Below are 6402 nucleotides of genomic sequence, written 5' to 3'. Positions count from 1 at the left end.
TAGCCGCAGTCTTCTTAGGGTCTGCTTCCTGAATCGAAGTTCATTTCTAGCAGCCATTCCTCGCATGCCGGTTTGAATACAAACAGCTTTGGAATAGGTAGTTTTATAAGCATATGTCTTCAAAGATACACTACATTTTGTTTTCGGATCAATCAAAGATATATTACTAGATAGGAAGATAAAATAGGAGAAAGTATCTTTCAAAAGGAAACAGAGTTAAAGAAAAAGCAACATTTAATACCATCAAGACTAATCTGTTTATGTTAATGTACTGTGCCAAATTCTTTGAAAGTATAACAAGTGAACCAGATGCATGTCGGAAATACCTAAAAACAAAATAAATCAATAGAGATGAGATACACATTGTAAAAATAAAGCAGTTCAATATGGAGATCCATACTAAAAAAGAAAAAAAAATCATGTGCAATATTTATACATAAAGAGACTTCAGTCAAAAGTATCCAACATGCATTTTCCATCAAGAGTTATAACTTATAATATCATAGAGATGAGTATGCTGAAGTTAAAAATTATTTGTTGCCTCTAATATATGTTAGTACTTGGCACTGATGTGCTATATTGTGAAGACTGAAGATCATTAATTTACCCATTCAATAAGATTTGGTTTCAACAAATAATATATTAAGCCATAATCACATTGAAGATCATTCCTGAATAAACAAAAAAAATAATAATCACCAAATATTTTCTCATCTAAATGGTATTATTACTTACGATTTTTCATCCCCAAATTTCCACCAATCAGGTTCATACCAAGGCTTTCCCCTGGAAAAAAAAGGATAAAATACAGAGCATATAAGTTGAATACAAAATCACAATTGAAAAGGTCAAATTTGTAAAAAAATTATGAAACAAAATGATATTGTAGTTATGAAGGAGAAAATAACATGCGATAAAGAAATATAATTGTACTAAGAAAAGATTAAGTACATATCAATTCAAAATAGAAACTTTCATTACTCATTAGAAATTAAGATACTGGTTGGGAATATCTAAGCACCAGGGAATGCAAAATTTATTGGCAAAAATTAGACATGCCTAAAGACTTGCAAAGGGATGAAAATTAAGATAATCAGTTACATCTACAAATGTGGTAACTTCAAAGTATTTACTGAAAAATAAAAACCTACAGTAATAACTCGACAAAAATGGATAACAGATAATAATGAATAAAATTCAACACATGTTCAATTTTTAAAAATGAACAATTTTAGACATCTTAAAACAAAATCTTCTGGGACCATCTACACATAAAAACTGGCAACTATTTCCTCAGATCTATCATCATAAATAAATAATCAGAATTAATTCAGATAGAGGAAAGTACTCTTCTGATATCACGTCTCCTGACTTCATGCATCCAATATATGCGCCATCCTGGCCACGACGATGTTCAAGAAGTTTAATTAAACCCTCTGTTAGGCCAGTGAGTGGGTAGGGTAGCTTAACTGGTAAGTGCTAGTTTTATAAAACATAGTTATTGCTCAAAGTATATATATTTGCATGCGCTAACGCCACTTTACATTATGTAAAATGACATAAACAAACCATTAACTATAATACAAATATTTGAACTATTGTCATTTAATACATACCAAGCCTCGTCCAGAAGAGCAATAACGCCGCCAGGTTTCTGAAGTTATAAACAAGAATGAGATGACAAACTGATAGAACTTTTCTAAAATGACAAAAATGCAAGGGTGAGTTGCACCTTCTCAATAAGATCGAGAACATCTTGATTATCAACGAACTCTATATAACTCCACTCAATTTCTTCCTTTGTATATTCCTCTTGCTCCATTTTGAAGACATGCTGCATAATGAAATAATGAAGTGTTATTTGAGTCTATAGAAATTGTTTACCAGGAGATAGTAGAAAAATCAAACCTGGTTGAAATGCTGCTGTAACTTCTCATTTGTCAAATTGATACAAAATTGCTCGAAGCTAAACAGGGCCGATGTAAAGTTAGTTACTGTTAGAACAATAACTGTGGTTCAAAAGTAAATAGATACGAAAAATGTAAATAGAGAACACAAAAAATTCGATCACAGAGATTGGCCAAATGTGCATACGTCTATAAACTTCATATAAAATTAGGCAAGAGGGTGGTTAAGATTAAGAACCTGTTTGTCTTGAAACTCTCGAATCCGTATATATCTAGAACTCCAATTAAGTTCTTCGAAGTCAGAAGAGAAACCAAAAATGAACAATAGCGAACGTCAGAAGAGAAACCAAGTAATATGAAGATTAGAAAAATACATATGGTGTCAAAATCGAACAGCTAACAACGAATTAATAGAAGGAGGAAACGTCGTAGATCTAACAGAGGTGGAAGGAGAACGCCTTAGAAGTAGCGAAAATCGTAGCAGTGAGAACCCTAACGTGAAAAAGAACGAAAATAACAGAGAGTGAAATAACAAAACGCGCAGTATGTTATAATTTTAATGTTTACTAAAGGGGACCTTAGAGGGCGCTTGTGGAAAAAAAGCGCCCTCTAAAGGGGGCCTAAGAGGGCGCTTATGAAAGCGCTCTCTAAGGCTTTCCAAAAGCGCTTTATAAACTGGAAATGCACATGGACTTATAGAGCGCTTTTTTAAAAGCGCCCTCTAAGGGTAACCTTAGAGGGCGCTTTCTAAAAAGCGCCCTGTATTGTTGTCCCTTTATCTCCTCCTTATTTTTTCGCTTCACCTTAGAGGGCGCTTTATTACAAAAGCGCCCTCTAAAGTGCGCTGTCTATTCCAGTTGTTCGCTCCTTATTTTTTCGCTTCACTTTAGAGTGCGCTTTTGTAATAAAGTGCCCTCTAAGGTGCGTTGTCTATTCCAGTTTTTGGCGTAGTGTGTGTATGATATTAATGTTGATAATGTTAGGTTGACAAATGTTAAACAATGGGATGTTCAGGAGATAAGAGATGTGTTTACCCATGACGTGGCAAATGATATCCTTAAGGTACCGCTTTTGGAAGATGTGTTAGAAGATAGTATGGTTTGGAAAGAAGAACAAAATGAAGTTTATAGGGTTAAATCTTCCTATTGGTTGCTAAGGAGTTTCCAAACTAATCGGTTAATTTGTAGAGAAGAGGGAGATTGGGGAAGCTTATGGAACATTAAAGCACCACCTAGAGCCAAACATTTGTTGTGGAGGATTTTTAGGGGTTGCCTTCCAACTCGAAAAAAACTCCGTCAGCATTTTGTTCAGTGTACTCCAAATTGTCAATTGTGTGAGAATAGTGAGGAGGACGAGTGTCATGTGTTCTTTGGGTGTGGAACTACTAATCAAAGTTGGAGGGAAACAGGTTTATATTCTAATATTGAACCTTGTTTAAATAATTTTAGTGATGTAAATGCCCTTATTCTTGATATTTGTAGTATAAAAGATATGAGAAATGCAGGTAGGGTTGCAGTTTTGATTTGGATGATTTGGAATAATAGAAATAATGCGATTTGGAATAATGATAGAGAAGAGGCGTCGAAGTTAGGCATGCAAGCATATCATACTTGACATGATTGGTTTAAAGTTCAAGATAATGTCATACCCTAAATTTTACCTTGAGAGTTTTACCTACATTAGCATAGCATAATTGGTCGATTTTGTTGTGCATTTCATCAGTTAAAAGCATTTATCATGGTTTAAATGAAAAGTCGGGAACTCTGGCATTACATCTAGTCTTGATGATATTCATTCAGTCATTTTCTTTGATTAAGAAGTCCAAGGGCTACATTTCTCAATCTCAATGCATCATTCATTCAGTTGCATCTTGTTTCAGAGGTTCAAAGGGTGATAGTCAAGAGTATTTTCATCCTCTGATCTTTGTAGAGTTTTAATTGTGATTGGGAATCAGATGTAAATGGTCCAAGAGAGATTCATTTGTATCTAATTGTCTATTCACAATTATTCGATCAATAATTCAATGCATTCACAAGACATCTGCATTATCTACTCATCATAACATGCATTTCGTTCCGTGTAATGCTTAAAATGTCAATAGAAATAATTTTTTAGATCTACAGACAGACCGGACAAATCATTTGTCAATTGTACGTCGAATTAACGAGCGAAAAATTTCAAAACCGAACTTGCATATTTCAGTTTTCTTAATCTATGGTTCACGTAGTTTAACATGGAGTACTTGTTTTATTTTTTCGACTACTTTTTAGGTCGTATTTTGAATAGTCTGAGCCTTTTAACCGATCGGTTTTTATTTTAAAATTTGATCAAAACATGCATGTTTTCTAGAAGTTTAGTTCGCGCTGATAATTTTAATGCGTTCACTTTATTTTTTCGGACAATTTTGCGCTCGATTTTTATTCGTTTTTTATCCGATTATTTTTAATCTTTTGCCAAAATATCGGAAGAATTATTTAGAATTATCTATGTTGTCGATTTGATTTTTATTCATGTTTATGTATTTTAATTTAATTAGTAAAATTAAAAAAGGATTATTTCTTTTTTACCAACCAATCGACATGGGCCACTTGTTTTTACTTTAAAATTAATTCAAAAAAATTGGCCAATAGTAAAGTGCCATTTGGAATTGATTTTCTATTTTTTTTCTTTTTTCTTTTTTTTCTTCTTTCCTTTTCCTTTCTTTCATTTCTTTTTCTTCTTTCTTTTCTCACTTTCTCTCCCCACGTTGTTCTTTTTCCTCTCACTCTCATATTGTTTTTTTTTCTTCTTTATATTTCTCCTCTCTTTTCCCCTTCTTCAACCTCACTTCAACACAACACATCTCTTTTTCTCACAACTTTTTTCTCTCAAACTACACAAACCAACATAACATTTTTTCTCTTCTTTCCTCTACCAACAACATCAAATAATAACCTTCAAACTCAACTCCAACAACAACTTACAACACCACCATAAACCACTCTCTTCCTCTTCATCAAACAACAATATAACAACATAAACAAAAAAAAATATAAACCATATCACCATCTTCATTCTCACTACAATAACAACACAACCATAATCAACACTTTTCTTCACTCTTCAAACCTCATAATCACCATCTGTCGCGGCTGGAAAAGTTACAGAGTCGTCATCATCCTTTATTTGTTCCTAAGGAACATGAAAATAATGATAAAAACCTAAAGTTAAGGGGAGAGACTAAGGTTCGAGCGTCAGTTAAGTAAGGGGAAAGTATTAGCCACCCCTCACCTCCATTATACTCAATGAGATCTTGCTCTAAATCTAGGGTTAGTGTGCTTGCCTAAGGGAATATTTGCTTGTGTTACTTATTATCTGCTTAGTTTATTTATTTACAAGGGATAGGTCATTATTAAAAAGTTTGATTTAAAAGAAGGACACATAAAATGTTTTTGGTTATTGTACTCGCTAGAGTGCTACGACTCCATGCCTACGTACCCTCATGTTTTATTGGTTTTAGATCTTGAAAGTTCTCAATGCATTTAGGGGAAGAGAGATGTTTGATTTGAAAAATGTCTCAATGCACAGGGACAGAGAGAGGTCTTAAAGTTTGAATGTGTGTAGTTGATTTTCGTTGACTTGTTAATTGAAAAGTGTTATGGTTAATTTGATTTAAAAATTAAATTAGATGTCATATATACATAATTATTTTGATTAAGACTAAGAAAATATTAAACAAAAATTAATTAGTCAAAGAAAGATTAACATTATTTTTCTCAATTAAACCATAATTATCATTATCTTAACCCTAATTATATCTAACTATTAGTCCTAATATTAATCATGACAACTTTCCTAGCAAAAACCCTAATTATAAATATATTTTTTGTATTTTTCATTTTTTATTGATCATAATAAAATAAATTTTAATTAAAAAACTTAATAGTTTTTTATTAACTTAATTAATTCAATCATTAATATTATTCCCTAATGGAAACTAAACTAATAATAAATTTGATTAAAAAACAAAATAAAGAGATTAAATAAAATAAATAAATAAAATGCACGGGGGTATGAATTACACTACACTAGTTATGGGCCTCAAGTTGGGGGGTGTAAATAGTAAGGGAGAGAAAGGCCTATTACCTCTAAAGCCCACGCTGGAAGTGATGGTCCACACACACAGAGAGAGAGAGAGAGAGAGAGAGAGAGAGAGAGAGAGAGAGAGAGAGAGAGAGAGAGAGAGAGAGAGAGAGAGAGAGAGAGAGAGAGAGAGAGAGAGAGAGAGTCAACGATTGACTCGCTCTGGATCACATGATCATGATCAGAAGGATCATGTGAGACGAAACCTCACCCTTAGATCATGATGACTAGTCAAAGTATGCAAGGGGAATGGTTCAGATGGAGATTAAATAAGGACTCATAATATGCGTGGATGTTCGTTGATCATACTGCGTAAGCATAATGATTGGTTGTGGAAGTGCCATGCAAGTGTGACATGGACTTTGGGGGGAAG

At 33.1% G+C, this 6402-nt stretch overlaps 2 long non-coding RNA genes across 2 annotated transcripts; both read right to left on the bottom strand.

Annotated features, from left to right (window-relative positions):
* Window positions 1–219: 219 nt before the first annotated feature.
* LOC127096921 (uncharacterized) lies at window positions 220–1429 on the bottom strand. Its single transcript, XR_007792865.1, has 3 exons — window positions 1349–1429; window positions 736–786; window positions 220–326 (listed from the first exon to the last, which is right to left on the bottom strand). It is a non-coding gene; the product is annotated as an uncharacterized LOC127096921 (long non-coding RNA).
* Window positions 1430–1782: 353 nt separating this feature from the next.
* LOC127096920 (uncharacterized) lies at window positions 1783–2206 on the bottom strand. The gene is made up of 3 exons (XR_007792864.1): window positions 2146–2206; window positions 1909–1966; window positions 1783–1834 (listed from the first exon to the last, which is right to left on the bottom strand). It is a non-coding gene; the product is annotated as an uncharacterized LOC127096920 (long non-coding RNA).
* Between the last annotated feature and the right edge of the window lie 4196 nt (window positions 2207–6402).

Source organism: Lathyrus oleraceus, chromosome 6 (assembly GCF_024323335.1).
Source record: "Lathyrus oleraceus cultivar Zhongwan6 chromosome 6, CAAS_Psat_ZW6_1.0, whole genome shotgun sequence".
Classification (NCBI taxonomy): Eukaryota; Viridiplantae; Streptophyta; class Magnoliopsida; order Fabales; family Fabaceae; genus Lathyrus; species Lathyrus oleraceus.
The sequence above is the reverse complement of the archived record's forward strand: the minus strand, read 5'-3'. Positions and strand labels throughout refer to the sequence as shown.